Source organism: Heliangelus exortis, chromosome 2, assembly GCF_036169615.1.
Source record: "Heliangelus exortis chromosome 2, bHelExo1.hap1, whole genome shotgun sequence".
Lineage (NCBI taxonomy): Eukaryota > Metazoa > Chordata > Aves > Apodiformes > Trochilidae > Heliangelus > Heliangelus exortis.
The window spans coordinates 123,567,291-123,578,438 of NC_092423.1; positions in this window are offsets into that span (position 1 = coordinate 123,567,291).

Here is an 11,148-nt window from a genome sequence, read left to right on the forward strand (position 1 = left end):
GCTTTTGGGAAAAACGATATAACAAAATAGCTTTATTCCTCGTAACCATGGAGAAAGGGTAGACAATATACATCTATCAACACTTCCACTACATTGGTGTGTACTGTTGGAGAGGTATGCTTACTAACACCTCTAACACATTACCCCTTTTTTCCTTTCTTCCTTCCCTCCTTCCCCCTTTCTTTCCCTCACTCTTTTCTTTCTCTCTCTCTTTCCTCCTCTCTTGCTCTCTCTCGTTCTCTCTTTCATTTCTTTTCTTTCCCTCTTTCTTTCTTTCACAGTAGCTTGGATCGTGTGATTTACCTGGTTTCTTGGTATATACAGTCTGATGGAGAGCACCCAGGGGGTTATTAAAGCGAACAAAGTGGAAGCTCAATCCATTGTGGGTTCACTGAAAGCAAGTAATATTGACTGCTGATTGCAATTTCTTCCTCAGGCGCCATGCTGAAGATATCAAAGTTATAGTATGTTCCTGAGACCCATGAAGATAATGGTCTTCTTGAAAAATAGTAAAAATGAAGCTGAAAATATGTCCAGTAGTACCCATAAAGACAGATATTAAGAGATGGATATAAAATACTCATGAAGAGGTTTAATAATGTTGATAAATAGAGTTTCCCATTCCTGCCTAGATTTTTCAAACTGCTGCTAGCAGGAAAACAAGAAAGAAACTCCCTTATATAAAAAAAACCAAACCCACACACATATTTTTTAGAGAAGATTTAATATGAAATCATATTTAAAAATATGAATTTTCTAAGTAATATAACTGAATGCAAAACTATTCTCTTTTGTTCCTATTTGTGACAATAAATATACATTTTAGAGGGAATGACCCTTTCTGTAGGAAGCTTATCTCACAACTTTTTGTGGTTTTCCTTTTCCATTCATTCCTAGATGCACTGAATAGAGCCTCATTCCATTATTTTAAAATACATTTTTTGCCTGGTCTCATATAAACAAAGCTGTGGAGGTAACCAGGGATAAGTTTATTCCCTTTTTATAGGAGAGCATGGAAAATGTCTGGAAATATCTAGCTCTTCTTGTTTGTAGCTATACTGAACTAACAAATTTCTTTTTCCTGAAAAGATTTGTTAGCTTTAAACCTAACAATCCTCCCTCTTTGATGTAATAAATAATATTTCAGCTGTTCAAGATTTGCTGATACAGAAGTCTTTACAGCATATGTAGATAGATCCACTCTAGATAGCACAGTGTTTCTTAAAATGTACCCTTCATCTCAAAAGTCATTTAACTTCTGTCCTAACTTTCTCCTATCCTTCATTCATCCCTGCTTTAATATGTTCTCCAGATTTTAGTACTTATGATAGTAACTAAACAGTTAATTCAATTTTAAGGTATTTTAAACTGTAGATAGGTTGGAGATGAACCCTGGGAACTTATTTTAGTAGGTATTAATTGGTGTTTTACTGAGTGTAAGGCCACATACCTGAACTGAGAGAACATAATCCGCTATTAAATTAGGACAAAAGCTAAAAGGACAAAACCTGAAAGTTGAAGCTGAGTAACAGTTTGCTTAGTTTTAACAATTGCATATAGTCCTACATTGCTTTTATTATCTTGGGTTAGAGCAGTCCTGTTTTGGAAGCAGGACAGCCACTGGGGTGGTCCCTGTGAGAAGCATCTGGAAGCTACCCTGGCTCCAATTCTGGCACTGCCTCTGGCCAAGGCCAAGCAGATGTTGGATGCACCTCTGTGAGTAACATTCAGGAAAGGAAAAAAACAAAACTGCAAAAAAACCCAAACCCTGCAGACCAGAGGAAAGGAGGAGGTGAGAGCAATGTCAAAACACAGACACCAAGGTCAGCGAGGAAGAATGGAAAGCAGATGCCCAAGCACATATTTCCCCCAAGCCCATAATGAGATGGCAGCTGTACCCCTGCAGCCCATGAAGGATCACTGGTGGGCAGACATATAGCTGCAGCTTGTGAAGGGATCATGGAAGGGGGAAGATTTGGATCTGTAGACATGGAGGACCATGGTGGGACAGACATGGATCTGTAGCTATGGAGGACCCCATTAGTTACTCAACTCCTTGTCCCCTTGTGCTGCTGAGGGGGAGACTGGAGTGAAGCAATTCAGACCTGGGAATAAGGGAGGGCAGGGGGGGAAGGTATTAAAGTTTGGTCATATGTGCTCTTTCTCCTGATAGATGAACTCTTTTCTCAAGTTGAGTGTGTCTGGTTTTGCCTATTACAGTAACTGGGGAATGAAAATCTCCCTGTCCTTGTCTCGATTAATGAGCCTTTAGGTGGATATGGTCCTCCCTATCCCACAGGGGGCTTGGGGGGTGAGTGAGCAGAGGCCTGGTTGTTACTGGCTAGGCCTAATGATCAGGAAGGGAAAAGCACCTAGAATCATAGAATTTTCAGGGTTGGAAGGGACTCACTGGGACAGAGTAGAGCGGGAGGAGAACTCCTCACTACCTACTAGGCGCACCCATTCTAATGCACCCCAGGATGCCATTGACCTTTTTGGACACATGGGCACATTGCTGGCTCATGGTCATCCTTCTGTCCGTTAGAACTCTCAGGTCCCTTTCCTCTGTGCTGCTCTCTAGCAGCTCAGTCCCCAACCTGTACTGGTACCTAGTGCTATTCTTTCCCAGATTCAAGACTCTACATTTGCTCTTATTGTAATTCATTAGATTTCTCCCTGCCCAACTCTCCAGCCTCTGTGGGTCCCTCTGAATGGCAGCACAGCCTTCTGGGGTACCAGCCAGTCCTCCCACCTTTGTGTCATCTGCAAGCTTGCTGAGAAGACACTGTCACATCATCAAGGTCATTGGTAAAGATATTAAACAGGGCTGGACCCAGTACTGATCCCAGAGGGATCAGGTCTCTAGCTGGACTCTACACCATTGATCACCACTCTTTGGTCTCTTTTGAGTAGCCAGTCCTCCTAATGCAGCCCAGAAAACTGTTGCATTCCTCTGTGTTACTGATAACAATCCTCAGCGCCCATCAGTTCAGCCAATTTTCAGTCCATCCCACTGTTAATTTATCTAGATTTTATAATATCAGTTTATCTGTGAAGATATTATTAAGCACAGTGTGAAAAGTGTGAAAAGCCTGACTAAAGTAAAGGTACAAATGTCATTCTTGCTCTTTCATCCGTTGAGCTAATCATGTCACAGTAGAACACTATCAGCATGGACAGGAATTTGCCTTTCATAAATCACTGTTTACTGCTCTCAATCACCTCCTTGTTCTTTACATGTTTAGAAATGTTCTCCAGGATTAGTTACCTTCCTAGGGCAGAGGTGAGACTAACCAGCAGTGTTAGCCTGTCTCTTCCTTTTTGCCTTTCTTTGAGAGAGGGGTAAGTTTTCCTTCCTTCATTCCTCATGAACCTCTTCCAGTTGCCATGACCTTTTAAAGATAATCAAAAGTAACCTTGCAATGAGATCACTCGAGCGTGCATCCCATCAGGTTGTACACATCTACCTCCCATGGAAGTTATAGTGAAGTGGGTGTTAGTCTCTTTTCCCAAATAAAAAGTGATAGGATGAGAGGACACAAACTTACACTGCATGAGGGGAAGTTTAGATTGGATATTAGGAAAAATTTCTTCACTGAAGTTGTTGTCAGGTACAGGGAGACCTACCCTTTTACCCAGGGAAGAGCTGGAGCAGCTTGGAGGTGTTCAAAAACCATGTAGGTGTGGCCCTTGGAGATGTGGCTCAGTGGTAAACTTGGCAGTGTTAGGTTTATGGTTGAGCTCAATGATCTTAGAGGTCTTTTTCCATTTAAACAATTCCACTGTATATGGCCAGTTTGCTTAATTGTTCCCTATGTTGGTCTTCCTGAATTGTCTTCCTTTTCCTGAGTGAATTATATGGACTAGTCATATCTCAAACTGAGACAACTGTCTTTAAGATGAAGTACCATTATCTAGTCTTACAAATGAAAAAAAGCATCAAAATTATTGATAGACTTAAATGGTCATCTCATTTAAGTCTTATTACCACCAGATAGGATGTTAGTCAAGCACTACTTCTTCATACTCCACAAGCCAGAGTATTCATCTAGTTTTATCAACTCTTCCCCTTATTCGAAGATTCTCCTTTTCAGAATCTCTGACACTCAGGAATTGCTTTGTTTCAAGAGTGTTTTTCATCTTATCTGTCCCTGTCTTTCTTTTTCTTAGTTTTTATGTGAAATTAAGTCAAAATATTCACATATAACAATGACAAAAGAGAAGATCACATTTCAGAATTTATTTTAAAGAAGTTCGTGTACATATTTCTGAAAGTGTCAGGGCACAAATAAATAAACAAGTCAATGCTGCCCAGAACGGGCTTGACTTATAACCACTTGGGATGTTTAGAATGTACCAGGCTTTGTTCTTATACTTGATGTCACATAATTTATCATGACTGCTATTATCAAGTTCTTTATAAATATACATAAACTGTGCAACGTTCAGCCATTAAAATGAAATAGTAACTTTTCTATCAAATAATAATGAAAGGCAAAGTAAGGCTTTATAAAATCCATCTGTATGGTGAAGTCCATGTATTTGTCACTGTTGACTGCAGGACTGAATTTCCTGGCTGCAAAATAGTCATGCACAGACAACTGGATAAGATAAACTCAGAAGTTAGATAGCCACCACCCAATTTCAACAACCACTGGAGTGGAGGATGAACAGGTTTTGTAAATTTCCTGAATAATTCCAAACATTTTTCTGCCTATAGAATCTGGCTATCCTGTCACCTCACACACTGTCTTGAGGGAAAAGCAAAATCTTTCATATTTCAGAAATATTTTAAATTTTTTTTCCCCACAAAGATGCAGCCCTTATGTATACAGCATTTGTAAGCAAAATAAACTAATAAACAATGGGTAAAAACCAAAATGCATGATTTTTTTTTTCTTGGGAAAAAGTTTAGCTCTATATTATGGTATAATATTCCTATCTACCTTTCCATCAATGCATAAATCTTACGATTTTCATATGGCTTGTGGATAGAAGGCACTTTAATACTCCCACATCCCTGAAACTAAGATTGGCTCTTTCAGAGTTTCATTTACCAACAGCTTAGTAGGAAAAAATGCTCTCAATTTTTAGATGCTTGCATTGCTGGAATAATAGTAAATTTGTGGAATTTTTTTTCTCAGTTTTTTTTGTTTGTTTGCTTGTTTGTTTAGTTTGGTTTGGTTGTTTTGTCCATTTGTCTTGTTGCTGTTGTTGCTGAATTGATTTTTGGTTTTATTTTGTTTTGTTTTTCTTTTTTTTCCAAAGACGTTTTGCAGAAGAAGTGGTGAAGCAAAGAAAAATTGCATGAATTTTTAAAGCAGACCTAGTCTCTGTTGCTCCTGAGAAAAGAAATCCAAGCTATAGGTCTTTGAGGAAGGTCAGTGTTATGGCATATATGACAAAATGTTACATGAAAAATGTTCTCTATTCATCATGTTCTTTAAAATCTGTGACATTGTTCAAAAGAAAAATGTATTGCTTGTGAGAAAATGAAAGGTCATTCATGCTCAAGCCCTTATCATGACTCCAACTGTGAACTGCTATGTGGCCTTTCATAAGTAACTTAATTTCTGCATTACGAAAGAAAGACTGTTTTGGGTATCCAGTATGAAAAATATTTTTAAGACATTACTAAAATGGAGCTTGTTTTTTTAATTCCATTTTCTGTCTGTCTTTTAACAGTTTATTTTCTCTTGAATTATTTCCAGTTGCCAGTAAGAAGTTTTCATTAGTTTGCATACAATGGCATCAAGATTTTCCTCCAGATTTTTCTCCTCATAGGCATAATGTTTGATTTAAAAGGATGATAGATAGGGGTGGGTCTATCTGTAATGCCCACAAATTCACTTTCTAACTGCTTCTGCTTCCCCTTCTGAGAGCAAGTTTTCTCTTCTGAATAGAAAAATCCATACGTTGAAGAAAGTGAACTGAAATTACAGGTAAATATAAAGTATCCCTTCATTAGAAGATTGCTACTTATATGAAGACCGCTTTGTATTTCCAGGGTACAGATTGTACATCAAATGAGGAGATGTCTTTCTATATATGATGACACAGATAGAGATCTAGTCTGATCTTAGCATCGTTCATCTCATAAAAAGGAAAACTTTTAGACAATGAAGGACTTGACTGCCTATGAAAACTACCATAGCCTCTCTTCCAGTGTCTCTCCTGTTGCCTTTGAAATGCAAATCATGGTTGCAGTGAGGGTTCCAAGTCTGGAAACATGTAAAGGATTTAAGCATGTAAAGCATTTACTGTTTCAAATGAGCTATTGAGGGTATGCAGGCAAAACAGAGATTTCATGTTTTATTCCTGTGATTTTTAAAAAATGTTTTCCCTAAGAATCTGAAAAGCATACCTGGTGTGACCTCTAAAATCTCATCCAGGTGAAAATTAGCTTATGGAAGATGGACACACACCAGAATTTTAGAAGACTATGAATTCACTTTCTTCAAGTGAGGCAGTAATGCCTTAAGTGGTCCACAGAGGAATCAAAACTCTGTACCATGGAGCACATTGTTAACAGAAAGCTACCAGACAGAGATCCTGCTCACCTCCTAAGTGATCAGCACAGTAGAAAGAACCAGTGTTAGAACTGTGCGTATCTGATTAATTGGAAAACAAACAAGCAGATCTAATAATTTCATGTATTCATAATATAGATATTCACTTAGTTTTTGAGTAATAAGAACATTAAACCTGTCTTTTTTTTCAGAGTCCCAAAACCACAGCTTTCTTCATCTTTTGAAACAGTGATTTACTAGTGAGTTGGAAAAATGGTTAAAGAATCTCAGACTTAGTTCTCTATCACGTTTTCTGAAACATTTTTCATTCATACCTGTAATCACAGTAGATAGTTACTCTTCACGCAACTACAGTATGGATGTTCATGGATGTGGCTGGGCAGGCCAAATTACTTTTTGTTGATGCTTTAGAAATGTGTTATTATAAATGCTGATGTTTTTATCCTTGAAAGATTCCCTGCCATGTCTAAATCAAAATCTGTGCAGTGGAATGGTGTCTGTGCAGAACTGTATACAGAGTTTTCTAAACCACTCAGAAATTCTGTGAGTTGAGGAAGAAATGTCTTACAGAAAAGCCACTGATAGTAAACATCATAGAGAAGAGGAGTACTCTAGCTTGGTGTAAGTTTGGATTGAAACAAAAATTAGTGATTTTTTTTTCACTAGGCGACACTTTGTTAGGAAAGGGACTTTCAGAATTTTATTTTTTTTTTAAAGCTTCTTTGATTATTTCCTTTCCCTTCATTTAGTGGTTTCAGGGGAAAAAATACAGTCGAAGCAGGAAATTTACAGTATTTTAGTCAAATATTCTGAAACAAGTGATTAAGACCAAGGATTTAAGTTAAAATAACTGGTTAGCTGTTAAATACCTTCACCTGAAATACATTAGTGCTAAAGAATGCACTAAATTAGTTTTATGATAAAAAAGTGGGTTGATTACAGTATTAGTTTTTCCTCCATAAATAACAATTTACAAGAAATTGATTTTTTTATTTCCTTTAAAATAGAATTTGACTGCAGTTTTTCAGCTGACTTTGCTCCTCTTTCTGAAGCAGAATTGCTTCCAAGCACACTTTTAAAAGTAAATTAATGCTTTTAGCTCTGCATGTTTAGCTGAATCAGCACAAATGTTGCTGAGCTGATGATACCTTCTATACCTAGAAAAGCTGAAACCCAGCACTTAATGAAGTCTTCCCTAATCTTTTGGCAAGTGAAGGAATAGTTAAGTTTTCCTTAGTTGCTGTCATAGGAAATGGAAAGAGGATGTATGTTACTCTAGCATCATGTTTGTGCCAATACATCTTTAAATGATAGAAAAGTAATACTTCTCATTTCCTAGTGTTTATAAGCTAGCTCAAGACAATTGTGCAGAAGTGAAAAAAACATGGAAGTTTCCAACTGAGCACCAATCCCTCTGTGACATTTACAAAGGTAATAAATGTTGTACTCCTTTTGAGTTATAAGGGTGAAGAAGAAAAAGATGCTTAGTTTTTTCTACTTTCCTGCATTGATCTTGTCAGGATTTTTTTCCAATGAAGCATGCTTATCTGGCAGTAATTGGGATTACAAAATCTGTTACTGCCAAGACAGAAGATTCAATAGACTGGGTTGAATTTACAGGACTTTTAGAAGTGTCTTCTTTCCTTTTCTCATATGTTGCTGCCAGTGAGACCAAATGGCATTAATCTGTGGTTTTATGGTAAAATCCTTAACTTGTGTATGTCCAAAATAGGTGTCAGGCTATGATATGAGAACTTCATCCTGAGAATGGTCTCAATAGCCACATCTCAGTGCTTAGATCTGGAGGCAATCTTTAAGCACAGTGAGCATCAAAATAGTTGAAAAGACTACAATACTGCGGCAGGGATCCACTTCAAAATCCTGGCTGATTTATTTAATGTTCAAATGGGAGTGTGACTGCGGGAAATTTGATCTAATGTGCATTTCAAACCTAAGTTTTTTGATCCATGGTATAAAGTATATCTTTTCAAACTACATCTGATGATTTTTTTGAATCTCACTGGAATGAAGACTTGACTTTAAAGCTAAGAGGAATATACACATACATAGAAGATTAAATAAATGGAGATTAAATAAATAGAGATTAATTTCTGCTCTTTTGCACAACTCAGAAAGAACCTAGACTCCCCAGTTTTGGTCCATTCTCTTTTTTTCCTATTTGTCTCTGAATCTATCTTCACTCCACTGTAGTCCAGTAAGTTTGGTATCATCATTGCTAGCCACAGGATATAGCTTTTTCATTAACTCAACTATGCAAGGATTGAGGGATAGACCTTTTCTGGATTTGCCTTTCCTCTTCTTTAGCTTATTACAGTTTGTTTTATCTAATGGAAAAAAATATCCAATAATTAGGGAACTTGCACCTAACAAGCTTTGTGGAATAGTCTGATTTTAGTCTATCAAAAATACACCATATATGATAAAGGTTTAACAATACTAAGTAATCATTGCTTAACTAAACAGCAAGGTCAACAAGAAAAAAGAGTGTCTCAAGACACAAAAATAACTACAAGTGGAGGTGCAGCCAAAGGAAAAGAAACCCCAAGAAAATACCCTATAGAACTGAGGGTACTGAGGATTCACCCTCCCAACCTTCCCCTTCAGAAAGGCTGATGTTTGATATCAGGACCTAGTGACATAAAATGGAGCAGTGCTGACCAGCTAGAGAAACTGCACATATTGGTTGTAAGTACATTATTACTGGGGGTAAGCTGCAAATGGATTATTCAGACTGAAAGTGTTAACATAACTTCAACCATAATATTTTTTATTTCTCATTTTGAAGTTATTGTTAAAATTTTGATAAGATATTCAGTAGTTTCTTTGTTCCACATACACTGTATTTCTTCACACAAATAGCACAGGCACTGCTGCAACTGAAATGGGGAAATTTTATCAAGGAACTAACAGCAGCTATCTAAATAATATCTAAATTCATATTTATATCTTGCAGAAAACTGAGGAGATCATTACCTGGAAAGAAATACAAGTGACTTTATGAAAAAGGAAAAGAGGACAAAATTACCCTCAAAACACATTACTGCAACACGTTTTGAAGGCTATTTGAAAAATGATGCTTTCTATTACTTAGGCCAGATATAATGCAAGCAGGAAGATAATCAGCCTTGAATTGGACAGTAGAAAACAAGTCTCTGATAATAAAAAATTTATGGACAAGTTTGGTTCAATTTGTGAATATTATGTATCACTATATGGAAGAAAAATATATCGATGGGGGAGGTTTTTGTAATGGAGCCTCACAGAGAAGAAAAAAGATTCCAGTATTTTCATATCCCATATTATCAGTGATGATGCTGTACACCTGACAAAATAAAAACTCTGTAGCTGAGATGCAGGTGCAGAGAAGTATGTAGTCATCTGCATCTCCAAATGCAATGTCCATTTATGAAAACTAAGACTGGGAACAAAAATATTTTTGTGGACTCATTGTCTACTCTTTGTACTTGGTTATAAAACAAAGCTCATAATGGTGAAATGTAAGATTTCCTTTCGGGTTTGTGGGGGATCCCATTAAAGAAAATTCACTAAATTAGGGTGACTTTTGCTTAATCTTCAGTCAAAATGCCAGGAAAGCCATTAAAAAATATAGGCAAATAAGGAGGAAACTATGGACCTAATAGATATATGATACAATATTAACTCAGAAATTTTAGAAGTCATGAGGACCCAAACCATAGATTTTTCTTAGAGAAGAAAGCCATTTTGCTCAAGGATTTTTATTTCATAATCTGCAGTTTGGTAGAATAGCTGTTATATTTCACATAGAAATCATAAGTTAAGGTATTTGAGCTGCTGAAAAGTGTGGGTGGGGAAATATTAATTTTTTTTCCTACAATACGGCTATTTTCCCATGTAATTCTCAACTGAAGCCTAGAAAACTGCTGTCTGGGAAGTTTTATATTTATCTTATCATTTGATTCTACTTGCTACTGCAATTCAGAAATACCACATCCCAGTTTTGCCACAAGCTGTGGATCCTAGAAGTTTCATCTGCAGATTCCATTAAATTTATTGTATCCTGTGATTTTCACTTTCATTTCATCTAATAACAGAGAAGCCCTATATGAAAAGCATCTTGCTTTATTCTGAAAACCAAAAAAAGTTTTAATTTCTGATAATAGAATTGGAAAATATAACTGTAAATAGAAGTGTATAACAAGACATAAAAATACTTGATGTTAATCTCTTTGAGCAATATTTTTGGAGGGGGGCTTATCTCTCATTTACATGAAACTTAGATTCATTCCATTCCTTTTAGTCAAGGAATGAGTTGGGATTTTAGACTGGAGATTTTTTCAGAATATGGAAGTATTCTGGTTTCTACCTGCAACAGAAGGGTCACAGATTATTGAGCTTTCAATAAATTTAAGGGATCTTTTTTTTTGGCTGTATATGAAATATGTGAAATGTTAGCTTATGTGATTATAAATATCTTTAGTGAAGAAAGAGGGACTTTGGAGCCTGGTTCTTGTACTGTTTGCATTTAGCCCTTAAACACACTCAATGAGAAACTAAAGGATCGTCCCTCATCAGAGCAATTTTTGAGCAGCAGCAGAATAAATTGAATGGATATCAA